Below are 20,297 nucleotides of genomic sequence, written 5' to 3'. Positions count from 1 at the left end.
ATTTCCCCCACAGCTGACATCCTACCTGCAGCACTGGGAGTCAGAATGGGTGAGCTGCAAGTTCTTAGCATTTCTCTGGAATCCAGGTACAGAGGTGGTGAGCAAGGCAGTCAAAACACATTGTCCTGTTCTCTACGAAAACTACTTGGTACACCCAGCACAGCAGCTGGTGTGATCTGGGAGATCCCAAGTACCTTCTGATTAACCATCCAGGCTCACCTGAAGGCTGTCTTTGGCTTGCTGAATGGGTACATTTTGATCAGTCAGATCTTAAAGTAGACTTGAATACATCAACTCAGTAAAAACCTCTATTTCTGAAAACATGTTTTGCAGTGGTTAAAACTTAAAGCTTAATCACTAAGCTAAAATCTGAAAACATAAAGAGTAAGCCAGCTTTCCTTACATCAGGGATATTGGATAGACCATAGTGACTTATTTTGCTCGTTGTAGGTGAATGAGGGATAATTTTGATAGCACTGTTGTAGTTTGTTAACAAAGTATGCAGCATCATTCACACAGGCACTTGTCAGATTAGAAAAATATATCTGGCAGACTTTTATTTATTTTTATCAATCAACTCTGGTTAAACCATGTAGACTTGGACACTCTGTGAACTGTTTCTTTGATTTAATATGAATACTGCACTTCACTAGAGAAAATAAAGTCATCTGCCATTTTTTGGTTTTATCAGATTAGTGTTTTGGCAAAGAATTTATTCAGTTTCTAATACTTAGTTATTTATGTTCTACTAACTAGCTTTGCTACATTCCCTAGAGAAAGGTCCATTAAAACTCTTAATGTGACACCACATATTTTTAGTAGACTAGGAAATAGTTGCAATTTTAATTTAAATTGAAATGACTGTGTAATGGCTGGACAAATCACTCTCCAATCCCTAGAGCTTTTAATTGTAATTCTCCATTGTTTCTATACATAAATTTTCCTTTTAAGTGCTCATTCTGAAATACTAATTTTTTTGAATGTACTATATTCATTTAATATTTTTTTAATGGTTAAAAACTTCATGATTAAACTTAAATGTTAAATATAAAAGGTGGAAATAATATGCCTAATCAAACTGTGTTTGTATCTTGAGATGACAATAACTTAAGGACCTTTTCTTCGGGAAAGGAAAGGGAAGGGGAGAATTTTCTACTGGGAGTAATGGGCAGAATTCATTGTGTTTCTGCAGCAGAGAAGAATAATCATAATGAGCTGTTCTTCTTTAGCCCTTCCTACAGCCTTGAGTCATCATAACAAGAAAACAACCCTTTACCCAACATCTCCTCAAAAAGAAATAGAGTACTTTATTTGTTGCATCAACAACATTCTGATTTGTTTTAGGCTGGGCAGAACCTGTTTTAGGCTGGGCAGCTCTTATTTCCTGGGACCTGGCAACTGTCCCAGTCCAAGGCCTTCACAGAAAGATGTCACAAAGTCTTATCTCATCTTCCAAAGTCCATCTAAGACATACAGCTGCCAAGCCCCGCCCTTGGCATTAGCTCTTGAGGTGCTCACTATCATCATTGATCACAGACCTAGAGATGTAGACTTTCAGTACTACTCTTGTACTATAGCAAATTTTCCTTCTACTCAGCCTGCCTCACAGCCTTGCGGCCCTTCTTATCTGTATCACCTTCTTTGTCCTCCACCATGCTTGTTCCACCAGTTCCTCCTTTCTTCCAGAACTCTTGTACCTTCTCAGTTCATGACAGCTCTTAGGTCCTTTGTCTCCCACTCAAAGCCTTCCTTTGAAGGATGCTCTTGGCCTGCCTTTCCCAAGGGCTCATTACATCCCAAAATCTCCCCAAGTCCTTGGCTGCTTCTCACGGATTTCAGTCTCTCCTTCCTGTCCACTCCCCTCATCCAGGCTTGAATCTTCTGAAGTGATTGCCACTTTTGCTGAAGACAGTACAAAAAAGGTGAGTTAATGACCATCCTTTCTAGGACAAAATTCTCCCTTTTATCTGCTGGTAAAAGGAGAAAAATCTGTCTTGGACAAACTGTTGGCTTCAACAGCAAAATGAGATTAAACCTTCAGAATATATCACAATCCCAAGGAAGAACTATGAGTCATAAGAAACTCTATAAAGAAAACTAAATACCCCAAGATATCCTACAGGAGACAATTCCCATGTCACACTGCTGATGCCAAGCAATATTCATAGAATTAAAAAAGCATTCAGGTTGGAAGGAACCTTTAATGGCCATCTAGTCCAACCCCCCTGCAATGAGCAAGAACATCTTCAAAAGCTTTATTTTGTGATATGTGCTATCATGCTCATAAAACCATGTGTGAATGCTTGTCTATCCCACATCAGGAGGCAGCTTACACATGTGAGAGAGGAGGTGTTCATTTCAGGGGATTTGGAAAAAATGGCCTTTAATATCCCTTCAGCTCAAACTGTTCTATGACTTATGTGATTTTATGAATGCCAGTGGTACTTGCAAGCTGAGATACAGTAGCAGGTGTGGGACCTCCAAGGATAGGACTTTTCTTGACCTCTACCAGGCCTTCTGGAATGCAGGAGCTGATGTCCCCGTAAATGTCTGGCCAGAGAAAGGATTTGCCATGTTTGAACTCAGAGAAGGTCACCATCAGCATCAGACAGTACACTCATGAGACACCAGGGTAACTTTAAGAGGTTTTGTGGCATTCACATTCTCTGGACAGAGAGGCATAATTCTGTCTCTCAGGAGAAGCACATAGAGAAGAAGAAAAAACAATCTTTATCTCTGCTCCATTGTTTTCCCCATGTGGAATTTGATATGGAGATTGTTTACCTGAAGTGATTGCTTGATTGGATTCTGGTGAAGGTTGTTTGGGTTCAATGACCAATGGGATCCAGCTGTGTCTCGGACTCTCAGCAGGCAGTCACGAGTTTATTAGTTAGAGTTGTTAGATACGTAAGTAAGAAGTACGTATGTCGAATAGGATAGTCTCTCTTTAAATAGTATATTAATGTAATATAGTATAGTTTTAATAAAACTATCCTTCAGCCTTCTGATCTGGAGCCAAACATCATCATTTCTTCCCGCATCTGGGGTCGCCTTTTTTAACGATAGGGTTTCATGAGACTGAGGAGCAGAACAGGAAGCAAGCACTGAGACTGACATAATTCAGTAAAGTTGGCCCTAAGAAGAAAAAGCAATAAACATTTTCCCAAGAAGACAAATTACTCAGATTTATCTTATAAAATGGTGCTAGCAATAGTGAAAATAAAATTTTTATTTGCAATTTGAAATTCCTCATAAGACCCAGTTGTCTTGAAAACCCATAGCTATCTGGGAAAGGAGGAAGCAGAGGAAAATATTTAGCCTTGCTCCAGTGTTTATTTTCAGGGTTTCAGCTTCAAAAGCCAGCGGAAAATGTATCTGAGTTGCTCGATGTGCTGACCTCGAGTGCTAGCAAAGGGAAATTTAGCTAGGATAAAGCAGAGTTCCCAAATGGGAAACAGTAAAGTGGCTTCCTGCTGTTGGTAGCAGCATCTTCATTTTGAAACATGGAGATCTGCAGTCAAATCTTCTAAAATCTCTCTATATCACTGTGCAGCAATACTTTACAGCCTCCTCATGCAAATGATAGGATAATACAGGTTTTCTTTTAATTAAAAGCTCAGCAGCTAGGAACTCATCCATTTTTAATTAATTGCATAGTAATAGATTTTCTGTTTTGTTTAACTTATGGGAAAAAAACAAGTTTTAACATTGGGATCTGGGCTGCTTAGATAAAATCCTGTTCAGTACACACTTACAGAAAAAAACTAAAGCAAAAACCAACCTGAGATGTGTGAATTCTGAAAGGCCAACTGTAAACCTGTATGTTTCTAGCTGAACCTGCTTATATCATAATCCTTTAGACACAGACTGTGACCAGATCTGAGACTAAGTAGACCTACACTTCTCTGGAAAGCTCAGACAAAGGGGGGTCTCGCCAAGGCTTGCAACTCAACAGGAGAGACTGTGACACAATGCTACTGTAATCCATTGCAATAAATGACTTATTATTGTTATGAGTTGTTATTTAGATACTTTTAAACATAGTTTTATGTAGATATCAGCAACACTTAGATACTGTACTAGCAATAAATTTAATCATAATCATCCCCAAATGGTGTTCCATTTCTCATGCATGGCTGAGAGCCTCCCCTCAGCTGCTCAGCCACAGCACCACTACACAGACATACTCAGTTTTATAGAAATAGTTCTATGACAGATGATTTTGGCTGTGTGTGGATAGAAAGGAAAGGACATTGCACTAAGAGGGGACTTGACAGGATGCTGGGGAATCCCAACCTACTGCAGCACAGGAGTCAGATGAACATGTCAGATGCAGAGCCCCAACAGGCAGCAGTGAGGCACAGATTCAGAGTAGGATGATAGACCCAGGGGTAGTAGTGGGGACATTCCTCCTATGCCTGCCTGGGAGCTCATGGTACAGAGGGGATGTTGAGGGCTTTCTCCTCCCTCAGGAGGAGGTGTTTTTGGCAAGTGTTTTGGGAAACACAGGAGAAGAACACAGTGTGCTGCAGCTGAGAGCAAGCTCCTGCTTTTCTGTTCATCCACGATCCTTTGCTCTCTCCCTTGGCAGGCACCACCTTGCAAGGAAAAAACTTGTGCTGGGAAAAGCCTTTGTTGGGAAAGTACCTGAGACTAGGGAGAAGCTGCAGAGGGAAGTAACCCTGAAGCAGAGCACTGCAAAGGGACCAGCACCCTCTCTAGCAGCGACAGTGCTTTGGGCCAACCTGATCACAAAGCCACACATCCAAGCTGTAAGGGTTTTATGGATATATGAATTGTAAGTCTGGAGAAGAGAACTGCAAATGCACTTAAGGTGTAGAGTGGGTGATTTCTGTACTTGGGTGATTTCCCAAACCCTGGAATCCTTGTTTCCTAATACTGTGAGTCCACAGCCACCCAGTCACACTAATGACATGGGCTGCAAAGAACTGAGCTTCCATAAGGCTTTGGGAACAGGGCTCAGGCTCGTGAATAACCCATCCCTGGAAGTGGTCAAGACCAGGTTGCATGGAGCTAGGAGCAAGCTGATCTAGTACAAGTTGTCCCTGCCCATGGCAGGAACATTGGAACAAAATGATCTTTAATGTTCCTTTCAACACAAATCATTCTGTGATTCTTTGATTAACCTTGGTTTACCTTTGATTACCTTGGTTATTCTTTGATTACCTTGGTTTTGATGAGTCAGGGAATGGTGAGCATTACTTGCATGCTTGTCGCTGTGCCTCCAGTGGGATGGAAGTGACCAAGCAACATGGCAGGCTGTGCAGGTTGCTACACTCATCTGGCATGAAGCACTCACTCCTTGCTAGTGACCTCTTAGGGACCAAGTCTGTCCTGCCCATGTAATGAGCTTCTCAGTGAGCACCTTGTCTGGGTGCTTGGTTTGCTGATCTTTCCCCATGAAAATTCAGACAACAGTCACCAGAAACCATTCTCCTTGACTTTATTTTCAGGGTCAGAGCAGATGTTTTGTTCAACCTGAAGCAAAATGCATATCTTGACTTCCAGAGATCTCCCTTAGAAAGGAGCTTTTGCAGTAGCAAAAAAACACCATAACATTTAAAGGCAGCCCACTCTGCAGCCTTGTGGCCTGTGTCAATGCTGGAGATGGCTTTGATAAGCGTGTAAGTGGGCAGCAGTTCCCTCTCTTGGAGGTGCTGCTGTGACAGGGCCCAACCTGCTGGGAATGGTGTCTCAGTCACTTGGCTTGTTTCCAAGTTATGTGCCGCTCTGTGTGTAGCTTTTTTCAATATAATGTGGCTTTGCAATTTTTACCAGTTTATAGTCAACTCTTCCTATTTCATCTCTTTTCCTTTGATTTTTTTTGTAACTACTCTATAAACTCAAGGACTGGTGTGGTACTTCTGCCCCTCTTTCATGTTTCTGAGTTGGAAATCTTGCTAAAAAATGAGGTGCTGACACTGTGAACTGTAAATCATTATTTAGCGGGAGATTATTTAATTAAAACCTTAGTAAAGTAATGGCTATCTTACTATACTCCTCCATGGACATTCCATACTGGGATGATCCCATCACAATCAGCCGGACTGAATATACTTGTATGGCTGCTCTTACTGTTTTCCTTTTTTTGAGAGAAGTTAATCTATTCTTCATGTGTATGGTTTCACTTAGCAAAGGTCATGGAGAAAAAGCAAATTTCTTCTTAAAAAGACAAACCAAAGACCTTTTGTGGGCAAATTTTGGAGGAAACTTCTGAATTGGGATCTCTTTAGAAAACAAATTTAAGTGGCTTCTCCCCCAACTGGTTCAGCAAAAGATTTCTTTGCAGAAAAGTGGAAAAAAGGTGTTTATTTAACAGGCACAGCATTTACTAGCACAAAAATTTAAAAATATTAAACAATAAAATTTCTTGCCGCTCTGAAGATTTGACAAACTCAGAAAGTCTTCTTTGTGGGCTGCAGCTTGGCTCACTCTGTCTGTTATCAGTCTTTTTGGTGTTGGAAAAATGCTGTGGCCTAGGCTAGGCTCTGCTGGGCTATAGGTGTGAGGTCTTGGTGCTCTTCTGAGTTCTCAGTCTAGAGCAGGTTTGAACAGTTCTAAGAAAAAGAAAAACTATAGTGTAGGGAACTTCTCTGCTTTAGCTATCTAAAAACTAACTGAAAAATAAAGGAGAGGTCTCTCTGCTGTCTGTCTGTAGACAACACAGTCTAGGAGAACAATGCAGGGGAGCAAGAGCAGTTTCTCAAATCCCCCTCTTTGCTCTTGGAACCAGTCTTAAAGGTGCAGAACTTATTTCTGGGCTAAACAGATGAATGGGGATACAAGCATCATAAACTCACCTCAGGACATTAACACACACATACACATGCACACACACACACGCATACACTCACCTCCTCCACCAAGATGTAACACGAGTGTCTATTGAGTTTTTGGTGTATCAAACGGATTTGATTAAACTTGTTTTCAAGGATTGGGTAAGGTAAATTCATTAAATCAAGTAGGGCTCAGGTGGTCATGGGCAGGTCACAATGGGTTGCTGCTGGCATGGCAAGGTTTATTAAAATGATAAAGTTACAAGAGGAGATGATCCTGCTTACTATGTACAGAACAGAAAGGAAAAAAAAGGTTAATCAAAAAGTCATAATCATACAAATGAGCACAAGCTTATCCTGAAAAGCAATTACTTTTTATTTGTCCTATCAAATGTAAACAAAAAAAAAATCCCTTGCAAATTCATCCTCTTTGGTGATTTTCATGTATTAAAACATTTTATGATAATTCAATCATAGAAAGGATCTTTAAGGATACGCCTTGTAAATTAGTACAACTCCATTTAACAGCAGTGTGCCAAATCTGTCCCCATGGATTGCAAACACTCTGTTCTATTTTCTGCAACCAGAGCTCTGAATATCACTTTGGATGCAACTCCTCCAATACCAGCATTGAGCCCTCTGCTGAAGGGACTCAGCCAGGCTGTTGTCCTTTTTGAAGTTATGAGGGATTTGCCTTTTCCCTAAGGTTTTGAACATTTAACACGGGAAAAAAGCATCTTAACATGCTCTGTCTATTCCTGACCACTTGACTTACACTGCCTCCAAGGTGTGAGAGATGTTGTTGCTATCTGTGCCCATGCAAATTGTTTGCAATGGTCTTTTTTGTTCTAGGATGTGTATGCTGGGCAGAGAGGATTTGAGCTCTAATCTATTGATAGGGACATAAGATAAGATCTGTTTGGGATACCCCACCTCTCAGGGCATGTCAGTTGATGGAGAAAGACAAAGACCTGGAACCCTTCTGGGTGTCTTAGGATTGAAAAATGCTCCTTCCCATTACAGCTATTGTTTGGCACCAGTGGAAGACAGGGCACATACACACAGACCATATATTACAATGAGCTCAGCAAGGGGCTGTGCTGAACTGCTGTCCAGACACTGTCCAAACATGTTCAGTGTGTGTTTTTCTAAGTGTGCAAATTGAGGTTTCTTGTTCCATCCTCATAGTGTCACACCTCTGGTAAGACCATCTCTATTTAGTTGACTAATACAAATGCAACTCCAGTTATTAAATCCTTCTCTTAGAGTTTTGTGGTTTTTTGGATTTTGTTTTGTTTTGTTTGTTTGTTTGTTTGTTTTTGCTCTGACTAGATGCCAGCAAGCCGGAGAAGAGCCTCTTGAAGTTCAAAAAAGTAAAAAGCCAAGTACTGCCCATGAGTAGGGATGACCCCAAAACCCAGTTGGAAAGCAGATGGCACAAATAACATTAGGTGTACTGGTGAACACAAAGTTGACCATGAATCAGCAAAGAAGGCAATGGCATCCTGGGCAAGAGTGTCTCCAGAAGGCTGAGGGAGGTGAGCCTTCCTTTAAACTCAGTGCTGGTGAGACACATCTGGAGTATTGTGTCCAGTATTGTGGCCTCCCACAACCACAAAGGCGATGAAGGGATTGAAGCATCTCTTCTATGAGGACAGGCTGAGAGAGTTGGAACTATTCAGCTTGGAGAAAGAGCAGGCTTAGGACAGTCTTACCTATGTGTATAAGTGATGGAAGGAATGATGATGAGGAAGCCAGGCTCTCTTCAGCAGTGCCCAGTAACAGGAGCAGAGACCATGGGCACTCATGTAGGCACAGGAGATTCTTTCTGAATATCAGCAAACCCTTCTTCTTTGTGAAGGTGACTGAGCATCATCCCAGTGGAGTCTCCATCTTTGGAGATGTCTAAAACCCAACTGGGCACAGTCCCAATGGCCCTGCTTGAGCAAGTAGGTGGAGTGGATGATCTCCAGGATCCAACCTCCAGCATTCTGAGATTATGTCCTAATTTTTTAAGGGAAGATCAGTTTATAGAAACTTTTGCTTTTTTCCTACCAGAGAAGTAAGCGTGAGGGATTTCTAAGGCAATGGGAAAACCCTGATGCAGACATAGGTAGCTGAGTCTGCTGACAGAAAGTATATGTGGGCAATATTTGGTAGCTCTATGAAATCAGTGTTTTTTCCCTCTCAAAGTATTACTATCATGAAAAACATGACAATCTGGGACAGAACCCATGCTCCTCCATGTCTGGTATTCCTGGGCACACAGATAGTTATGTTGGAAAAATGGGACTGCTGACCTGTGTTGTGTATTGTTATTCTGGCCCTTATTTGGAGACTCTTCCAACATTTCCAGGGAGGTCTAGGTGTAAAATGTTTCTATCCTCTGGCTGAGCTTGCCAAAGCAAGAATGCTCATTTCTTCCTAATGCTGTGAATGCGCTCATTTTTCTGTCCTCATTCTGCTGGTAAACGGAAGCTTGTTTTCTGTTTCAGGTAGCTATATTGGCACTGAACAGTGGATATGTCCTAAGCCATGTTTTTTTTTTGTTTTTTTTTGTTTTTTTTTTTCCTGGAAGTATTCTGTAGGTTCCCAGAAACTAAATTATTATTCTGCTCTTTCACAGGTAACTATGCATCAGGAGGTGCGCACTTCAGTTAGTACCATTACCACATGCAGCTGCTGAAATATTTCAAAAGCAGACTAAAAAGCCCTTACAAAAGAGGCTTCAGTTCAGAATAACACCTTACACTGGTAGAGGACATATCAAATCTGCATTCATGTGTGGCTGTAGACATATACAAAAAATTCAGTATTTGTTACTGTCGTAGTTTAACGTGGGAGGAATTCGGGGAAGTGAGGCAAAAGCTTTTTGTGTAACTGACAGTCTGTTGAACCACTGAGAAACTGAGCATGCTCCTGTGAAAAACACATGTTAAAGATTGGAAAAAAAGCCAGGAACTTTCTTTTTCTGGTCGGCAAAGAGGTAACAAGCCCCGGCCCCCATCTCGGCCAGGCTGGGCTCCTTCCCCCGGGCCGCCCGCGGGCCCCCCATCACCTCCGGTCTGGCCGGGCCGGGCCTCAGCAGCTACCGGGCAGGAAGGCGGGGGAGGCTGCGGAGCCCTGGCCGGAGCAGCGCTGGCCGGAGTAGCGCTGGCCGCGGCTGGGCTGGCCGCGGCTGTGAAGATCTTGCCGCCAGGCCCCCTTCCCACAGCACGGCTGAGACCAGAGGCCCCTGCTACCCGTGTAGAGTGGCCCTGCGGCTAGAACTGAACGCAGAGAAAACCAAAGACCAACCATTAAACCAGTCTGACCATTTGAAGGGCCCAGGCAACATGTTAACTCTTTCAGTACTTCAATCCTCCCTCGAGTGAGAGAAAGGAACAAGATGCAAGCACATAAAGACATCGGGGTCAGTAAGAAAGAAGTCCCAGATGGGAAGGAATGAGGAGATGCCTTGTTCTTGGGGCTGAAATCCTCTTGTAAACTATGGAGGAAAAACTCTTTTTCCCTATAACACGTGAAACTATAGGGAGATGAAAGGGTTTAAATTATAGATATCAAGTGAAAGTCTCTATACTAAAGTAAACAGATGTTAACGTAGCTGTAATCTCATAAGAAGTTTGAACAGAGAAAAGGAGAAGAGTAGTCCTGTACCCCAGGAGAAGAAGAAGAAGATCTCTGTTCACAGGGATTAAGATGATTTTAGAGATAGATAATGAGAACTTTTGCTTTTGAACAGCTCATTTTTAAAACAATACCCCATAAGTCAACATAACCCATCAAGAAGCTGTGAGAAGGCTTGTGGAAAACAGGAGGGGCTTCACAATAGCAGATTTTTTCCCCTGGGCGGCTGCTAGTCATGAGAGAGCCATGAGAGAACTGTTTTTTTCCTCTTGTGGAGAAGTCTCCATAACCTTAACAAGAGGAACTTCTCTCCCTAAATAAACTGAAGGAAAACTATTTTAGAAGTGGTAAACTAACTAGAAATTTAAGGTTTTGTTTCTTTACATTATCAGTGGAAAAGTTTGTGAGGGGAGGAGAAATGGTCTGAAGGGTTTGTTTGGATTCTTACTACTTTTTCCCTTTTAGTTACTGTTAATAAAATCTTCTTTATACCTTTTAAAGTTTTGAGCCTGCTTTGCCTTTTCCTAATCCTGTCTCATAGCAGGAAGTGAGTACATGGGTGATTAGCCAGCATTCATCAGTACATTGGTTAGGAAATCTCAAAATTAAAGAAATCTTAAATTAGGGAACCAAAATCACTACAGTAACCCAGCCAGCAATCCCCGTGAAAAGAAAACATAAAAGATTTAAGATAAATTAAATTAGATTTGGAAGACTGGAATCTTCTAAGCTTGTGGTACATGCAGAAAGGAGGAGCTGGTCAATCATAGTCAAAAGGTTAAGCCTTGTGTCTGAATCCCTGACAATACCAACATGAGGTTTTTTTAGACACAGATTAAATTAATTTGGCTATAATGGAATAGAAAGAGAGGGGGGAAAAAAAATGCACACACCTAACAAGCCTGAAGTGCACAGTGTTATGGATAGAGATGTCCTTGGCTTTTGAAACTGTTCTAGAAGAGGGATATAATTATCTGGTAAAAGCTATTGGTTATGATTTTCTATTAGTTCTATAGGACACTTCCATTATGGAAGGTCACTTTTCTCCAGTTACTATATCACATTTTATACAACAGTGTACTCATAGGATGTGACATTTGCTATTCTGCAAAATAAATTACAATTCTTGTCCTGTGGAAGCAACTAAAAATAGGCAAGAGAACAGATAGTTACCTTGCAGCATATGCCATCTCTTAGTGCAGGCAAAGACCCCAACATTACAGGGTGGAGTCTGAGCACTCATGTGCACAACCAGTACCATCTGACTTGCTGATGCATGTTTTTATCTCGTGAGGGGGCCATGGCTCCATGGTTATTAAATACCAGTTTCCAAGCACTGTAGCAGCTTTGTCCTGTTTTATAGCAGTGGTAACATGAGGCAAAATAATTTGAGTTTATTTTGATGAAACTTGGTATTTGGTTGGCTTATTGCTTACATGAAGAAGCAATGTAACTAGCTATTCTAGTTTCCTAGAATAGCTGTGATGACTTAGCAGTGGTATGCATATGCCGTGGGCACTTTGAAGGCAAATGTGTGGTGTGACTTGGCTCCATCTCATCCCTGACTTCCATGTGTTGTTGCCTGGATTCAGTGCTGAGCTCCACACCACAGGCCCACTTTGCAGAACTGAGGACTTGTCAGGAGTTTTCAACTTCCAAATCCTTACTGCCAGGAAAATCACTACAAATATTTATCAATAGTAAGCAGGTAGTTGAAGGACTTTCCATAACACCTAACTCATGTGTCCTTGCCTAGAAAGAGTAAAAGTAAATAAGTAAAAAGAAGAGATGTCATCTTGCTTGCAAGTCTAAATGGAATATTTGCTAGGAAGTGCTCACAGATATCTCATTGTCTTTGAAGAGGCAGTTTCTCACCTTCAGTCCTCTTTCTTTATCATGTCTGTGTCTCCCACACCTGCCTTGTTTAAGCGTGGTTATCTTTGCAGCTGTGCTGCTGAGCCCATGCCTTTTCTGAGCCCTTGCACAACATCACTGTGCTGCACACAGTACTTATTGCTGACTTATTACAGATTAATAAAAACTTGCATTAATAGTTAAAAGTGGAGTATTAAACCTGTTCTTTACTCAAGAATGATTGATGGCTTCTATTACACGCCATTAGATATTTTATTCTTGTTAAATGAAGAGCAGCCAACTTTGTCAAGTATTTTTAGTTCCCCCTGGTCTTATTGGCTCCATTTATTTTCAGGGATGTTCTGTAAATGGCCACATATGGCTTTGTGTCTGTAGGAGTGATGACTGTACAGCTGGCTTTCATTGCCCACCAATTTACCAGAGCCCCCTTTATTGTGTGTCTGACAGCACCAGGGAGCTTTGTAGAACTAACAAAATATATCTATTTTCTAATTGTCTATTTATCCCCTTCCATGGATTGGTGGGCCTCTCATCTAAAAGCAAAAGGGAGACAGCCTTGAACAATGATCCTTGTCAGGGCAGTTGCTCAATTTAAATTAGGGTCTCATTGCTAAATAACTAATTTAGTCCTGCTATCAGACTGAAAAAGTGTGTATTCAGAGCAAAGTGCCAACTGGGGAATTGATTATGTCTCCTCTTACTGTGCATGATAAAAGTGCCAGGCCAGTAGGTGGTAAGGTGGGTCCCCAGAGGCTGACAGCTTCCCAGCATGGAGGGCCGATGCCTGACAACCAGGCAGGTACTCCACGAAGTGGCCAGGCTCTGGGAGTCTTGGCATGAGCCTGAGGTGCTCGGGATCCCCACTTCATATGTCGGAATGAGAGAGGGTCGCTGCTACTGTCTCTGATCTGAAGTTGGACCAGGAGGGAGATGGGGAACAGAGGTGGCTTGGGAACCAGAGCAGAGAGAGGCTGTGGGGGCTGGCAGCCCCAGTGTTGGTCCCAGATTTTGTCCCCTTGAAGCAATTTACCCAATGTCCCTGTCCACTGCAAGACATTGGCCTTTTCCCATCAACATCCCAGGAGAACAACTGCAGCAATCTGCTGTCTTGGTTTGAAAGACAGGTGTCTGCTAAGGAAGGCAGGAGTCTCCCCTGGAATGGAGAATGTAAACCCCTCTCCCTCTGCATAATTATAATTTTGAAATTAGGGGCTCTCAGGCAAAGATATGAGGACAGGGATAACAGTTCTTTACTAGTATGTATAACAAGGTAAACAAATAACAAGGCAAGGCAAACAATAACTATGGCATTAACAAGAAACAGAACTAGGGACCCAGTAAAAGCTTCTTGGCCGCTGGCACTTTCCCCTTAGGTGTAGTTACTGTCACAGCTGGCGGGAATGAGCAAAAATCCCAGGGTGGTGGATGAGATGTATCAGAAATTCCGCAGTGGTAGCTGGAACTGCGGAACGGTGCTGGCTACAGTGGGGAGAAAACCAGAGCAGTACCAAAGAAACAAAGGGGGCAGCGGCAGCCTGGTTCAGAGCAGGGCAGGCAGAGGCAAGGTTTGGGATTCCCGGGGCACACTGGTGATAGGTCCCTCAGGGCTGAGCCCCAGTGGTGCCAGTGAATTCTCCATGCAGTAAGCAACAGCCTGGCTGTCCTTCTCTGATGCCAAAGAGCGAAAGTCCCCAACTCCCCAGCCCTCGTCCTTTACCTGCCTCTATTCTCGTGGTGTCTGTCGCCCCCGAGAGAACATTTCAAAAACCAGAGTTCCCCCTCCCCACCGTCCCGAGCACCCAGTCATCAGTGCTTTTTAGCAACTCAGTGGGTAAAAATTCCACAAGTAACAAAGAAAGAAAAGGAAAGAAAAAAATCCCGACCCCTATCACCTGCAGTAGCTGCAATCTCTCCAGTGTGCCCGGGCTGCCCTTGTCCATCAGGTTCACTCCGATCGCAGTAGTGTGGCTGGACCAGGATTCGTCACCACAGATGAAGAGACCACACAATCTGAGCACCAAAGGAACCTTGTTCCCAGCTATAGGACAGGTCTGGATTTGCTCCATAGCATTATAGAGGATAGGGTGCCCCTCCAAGAGCTGCCTGCTGGGTGACTGAGTGAAAGAGTGTGTGATCAGCAAAGGGTTTAAGATCTGTTCCTGATCCATTTTGTATCGAGGGATGAAACACTTCTGATTATTCATATTCAAGGACAAACCTCAGAAACTATTTGTCTTGCACTGTGACTTGAACCTCCCCTCCCCTCCCCTCCCCTCCCCTCCCCTCCCCTCCCCTGTCATAGGCTGGTGCTGGCCTATGGTTCAAACCCCAGAGAAGCTAAAGGCAGAGGCAAGGTCTCCCTCACTCCAGGATTCAGGTTTACTTGATACTACAGAGGTTTCCTTTTAATGTTGGAATGCATTGCTCCAGGGAGGGAAATGAGATTAAAGATGTTTTCCTTCCTGCTCCCATGAGTTACTGGGTTTGGCAAACATCAGCATCATCTCCTTAGCTGGCTCAGACAGGCCAAGCATGAAGGAGCACTTCTCTTTTCCCCCAAAACTTCAGTCACTCAGGGCACCCTGCGCTCAGCCATGACATTTACCATTCATGTCCTGATTTTGGTCACTACAGGCTCTTCTATTAACATGCCAGAGATGTCTGTTGGCTTTAAGGAAGCTGAAACTTTTGTAAAAATTGATGTCCATTTTCAGCAAAACCAGCAACTGAACACAATGACAAGCATCTTTCACTTGACCTGTGTACAGCAGCACCAAAAGACAGAATCAGATAGATTCATAGACTGGTTTGGGTGGGAAGGGACATTTAGTTCCAAATGTGTGCCATGGGTAGGAGCATCTTCCACTAGACCAGGTTGCTCCAAGACCTGTCTGACCTGGCCTTGAACACTTTCATGGATGAGGCATCCCCACCTTCTCTAAGAAATCTGTTTCAGTGCCTCACCACCTCACAGTCAACAATTTTTCCTAATACAGAATATAAGTTCACCCTTTTTAAATTTAAAATCATTACCCCTTTTCCTATTGCAATAGGCCTTTGTTAAAAAGCTGAAATTTTCTCTCCCTCTCCCCTAAAATACTAGGTTTGGAAATAAATTTGGCAAAACTACCTTCTATGAAAGACTCTTCCTTTCAAGAGCCACATTATGCAAAGTCAGATTAGCAGAATTCAGAGTATTTCCCCTTTAAAACAGGTCTCAATCTCAATCTGGGGGAGTCTCAGCATTGTGGAGGGACTGAGGGGTCCCCAAGACAATGCCTCTGACACTGTTGACAGGTTAATGGACATCAGGCAAGGAGCAGCTGTGATACTGCAGTGTACCACACTGCACCTGCAGCTAGGGGGAAGGCAGCAGGGAAAACTTGCTGTTGCCAGTGGCAGACACTTTCATCACTCACTGCAACACACCACAGGAGATGTGGTTTGGGCATCATGTGACAACACATGGTGAAGTTGTTGGCTCCCCATCAGCCACTCTTCACTGGCTCTGCTCAGCCTACAGCACACAGACTACGTGTGATGCTCCTGGGAAGAAGAAGACATCACAGCTTTTCAGATTGTGCTCCCATAATAATGTGGTAATAAGCATGTGGTAATAAGCAACCACATGCTACTATGGAGATCTCCTTCTGCTCAGATAGCTACTAAGTGGTTAATGAATGCTTATTTGTAGAGTTTTAAGAATGCCTACTTCCATCCAAACCTTTTATATACTTAGTAATTAAAACCTAAAACCAGACTGATATGACTAAGAAATTCTTTGCTGTGAGGATGGTCAGGCACTGATAATACAAACTCATACAGTGTCTAGAGGGTCACTAGACATAGACAGCTGTCTGCTAGCAACCACTTTTAAGGACACTCATTCCTCCCACAAATTAGCATGGAGGTAGTAATAACGTCAAGGGACTATTGCCCTAGGCTGGACACACACAAGTGTCCAATGTTCAACCAAATCCAAGGCTTTGTCCTACTACTGCTCCCTAAGCCATTCTGCACCACATTCCCACAAATAATTAGAGTCAAAATCAAGTGTATCCTGTGAAACTCCAGGTGCACATTTTTCCTGTCACCAAGCTGTGAGGGCTTCATAGATCTTAGGGGTATAAGGCTATTTTGATCCCAAAATAGAGCCTGGACCATGAGCAAACCTCACTATTGCTGCAGGTTTTGCTGCCACCAGGTTACCCTTCCCAATGCCAAACTCATACTAGAATGTAACAAAAGATGTGAATTTGCTTTGCTTTTTTTACCAAAATTCACAGGAGATCTGGAATACTAACTGGATTGACCTTCTGCCAAATAATAGAGGTGGTATACAGAACCATAGAATGGCCTGGGTTGGAAGGGACCTTTAAATGTCACTTACTCCAATCCCCCCTGCCATGGACAGGTGCCACAGAAAAAACATTAGCATGTCGTAACAGAAATCTCCAAGAGATAATTCCCTTGAGTTACCAAAACATGACAGTACAACTACAACCAGTTCTACAGCCATGCAATAATTTGATTTTGTAGTTGCTTTAAATCTTCTTAGAAAGACAATTATAGCCAAGTCAAAACGCTACAACTGATCACGCAAATGCTGTTTTCTAAATATTGTGATCAATTTGCATATGACATCATTTTAATGGCCACTGCTGCTCACAAGCTGAAGCTGCTGTGCTTACACTGAGAGACACAGTCTCACCAAGATATCATCATGGCCAAAGTACTGTGGGCTTTGAGGATCATGCTATTTTCCACATCCCAGTATATGGAAATTCATACTCATTTTTTAATGTGTTTTACATTGAACATAAGGTAAATGGGGAAAACAGACAGTTCACAAATTGTGACCAGTTTATTAATGTCTCAGTTAAGGTTTGAATTAAAGCATGATCTCTTCCACAATTATTTTTTCCCCTTATGCCAATGTGAAAATATGGCACATGGGAAATAATGGAAGAAACCAATTTTTTCCCCTTGAAATTTACCCTAGAGGGCTATGTGTAAGGATGTGTAGGAATTATACAACAGATGTGAATATGTGTTAATTTTAAAGCAGAAAAAACATTAGTGGTGTGAGCATGTCCTTTTGGTGGTCACAGTTGTCACAGCAATGTGGCAGGTAAAGGGTCCAAGAAGTAAAGGATCCTGAATTTTAAATTTAGGCAGAGCTGTGCAGAATGTGCACAGAGGCCTTGCGCCTGAGCTGCAAGACCTTTGTCACTCTGAACTGGTGAAAACTTGAAATAACACAATGACAATCAGTACTTGGCTTTTGCATTTCTTCTCTGAAGTATTTGAAGAGAAAGATTGCAACGTGGTAAGCAGAAAAAATGTCCTGTATTTATTGTTCTCTGTTCCCCTCCATCTTTCTCCTGGCAGCAGTAGTCAAAGCAGGGTGGCTATGCTAGGGTCACTCCTGGTGTCCTCTTCCCAGCTCAATGCAGTTAATGGCAATGCCACCTCCTTAGCAAGCAGCTGCAGAATTCTCCCTCAGGCAGCCACCAAATATCACCACTGCAGTTTTTTTTCAAACCATGGACAAAAATATCCAAATCCAAAACAAAAACTAAAACAAAACCACAAAAAACAAACAAAAACCAACAAATGACAACAAACAAACAAACAAAGCAAACAAAAACACAACAAAAAGAAAACAAACAAAAAAAATTCCCCAAAACCAAACAAAATAAAAATGGGGAAAAAGAAACCTTTGTCTGAGCACCAAGCAAACTGCCAGCAAAACAAAACTCACACCCTGTCCTCAGCTGTGAGGGAGCCAGAGCCTAGATGGGCAGCTTTTTATAAATACTGTGCGAAAGCCAACTTCCCCCCACCCAGATTCCCAACTACCGGGTCTTAAAAGGACAACAACAATTTTTGGGCATCAAATGATTTTTAGGATACCTTATCATTATCCAGTCACTCCAAGACAGCACTACAAATTGCTAGGTCTGTGGGTGAAAGCACACAGCTTCCAGACACAAACCCAACTCTCCATACAGGATTGTGCATTAGGGGAAAGTTTTATTGGGGTGACTCTGTTGGGATAGAAAGACGGGCCTTTGCAAAGGGAAGAGCAGATCTCCGTAGCTTCCAAGATTGCTTGTTCATAATTTTAAATTATTTATATAACCTAATATGGCTGATCAGACACACAATTTCATTCCTTCTGAGTTTTTCAAGTGAATCCTGAATGTTCTGGACATTTGAACAGCTCATATGTTTCTGATACCTTGTTGATACCAGGATGCTGGAAGTTTCTCCCAAGCCTAACACAAATTCAGAATTTGCTCCTGCTGGCTGCCCAATGAAAGCAAACGTTGAAATCTCACTGTAATATTTTGCATCAACTAAGCTTGAGACTCTGCATTCATTAACTTTTTTATCTTCAACAACAAAGATTATTGGAGTTTATGGTCCTTTCATTGTGGTTGCTGAGGCAAAAGCCACAGCAGCATCACAGCCTGGAAGATTTAAATTTTTCTGCATTCAGCTTTTCTCATGCTGCCTCCCCTTAGCTCTCCAAAGGTGAATCCAAGAAAAGAATTAAAATTGTGACTTCTTAATATGTCCTCTATAGATACTATAGATCCCACAATTGCTGTCTTCTGATTTATTCAGGTAGTGTCCTTTTTGAGATGATTGCTGGTGTATGTAGATGTACTGAAGCAGAATGCCATGCTGAATTCCAAAGTTGTGGAGTAGGCAGTTTTCCCAACAGGTGCTTGTCACTGAATTCCTGCAGCCTGGAAAGCCAGCTGGCAGCACCCGCAGGTGAGGAGCAGAAGCAGCAACATAGGGCTGATGACCTAGAGCCCAGGGACAACAGTTGCCCATTTGCTTAATCCCTTCAGCAAAGGCATCACAGGTGTTTTCTACAGCAAAGCAAGGGTACAGTGATACACTGTCATATCTCCTTTCCTCGTGCTCATCCCTTAAAGGCTCATCCCTTATCCCAGATAAGCACCTTCCATTTCATTTGCTGGCAGGAATGCCTCTCTTCCCAAAGCAGGGGGTTGTTTTTTCACTTGAATATGTAATAGTCACCTCCACCTGGGTGACATGCACCTCTCATGACTCTCTGGGACAACATGACAACACCAGAGCTGCAATTTTAATAGACTCCAAGTAGTTTTCACAGAGCAAAGCTTTAAAAACTCCCCAAGGAGAGATCATCAAGCAGAATAGTCCCACGAGCTGAGTTTATTAGCAGGCAGGACAGAGAGGTTGATGAGCCCGTGTGGCTGAGCAGACAAGCTGTCAGACAGGACTCCTAATCCAATCAGTTGCCTGTTGGAGGGGACTGGCCTGTGGTTTCTGACTGCAACACCTCTAGGGAGCACTGTGCTGTGGCCCCTCACACTGGCTGCCACCCCAGCTAGGGGCCAGGGATCCTGGACATCCCCACCCTGTGGAAGAGAAAGCACAGTTAAAACCACACTAGGAGCCTCCCTCCCGTGTGAAAGACACCACTGGGGTGTAGAGGTTAGAGCATGCTCAGGTTCCCTGGAAAGCCCTTGTAGAGGCACAATTAAACATTTCAGTGATTTTTCTTGCCTTTTCACCTTGCAACAGCCTGGTAGGGGGCACACAAATGTGTTTAAAATAGCCTGAATAGCCTGAGTGTTGTGTGGCTAGCATGACTTCAGTATGGCTGCTCTGCATGGCAGAGGCGGAGGACTCTCAGAGGTTTTACTGGTTTGGAAGACTGCAGCACAGCAGGTACATGTGAGCACTGAGGTGAAAAAGCTCCCACATGCACAGGGACATCCAGTACCAGACTGTCTTGGGGTAGAGGAGCTCCCCATCCCTCTCCACTGCCAACCACAGTAGCTTGCTGTGCACCTTGAAACCACCCACTGCATGGTGTGTACTGTGAGAAGAGCAGGCTGGGTGGACAAGGTGGGTAGTGCCAGGGCAGCAAACTAAGACCCAACATGGAGGATGGGGTGTGGGCTTTGAAGGATAATAGGTGACCCGACCAAG

The sequence above is a fragment of the Vidua chalybeata genome, chromosome Z, assembly GCF_026979565.1.
Source record: "Vidua chalybeata isolate OUT-0048 chromosome Z, bVidCha1 merged haplotype, whole genome shotgun sequence".
Lineage (NCBI taxonomy): Eukaryota > Metazoa > Chordata > Aves > Passeriformes > Viduidae > Vidua > Vidua chalybeata.
This window is presented reverse-complemented; position numbering follows the sequence as displayed.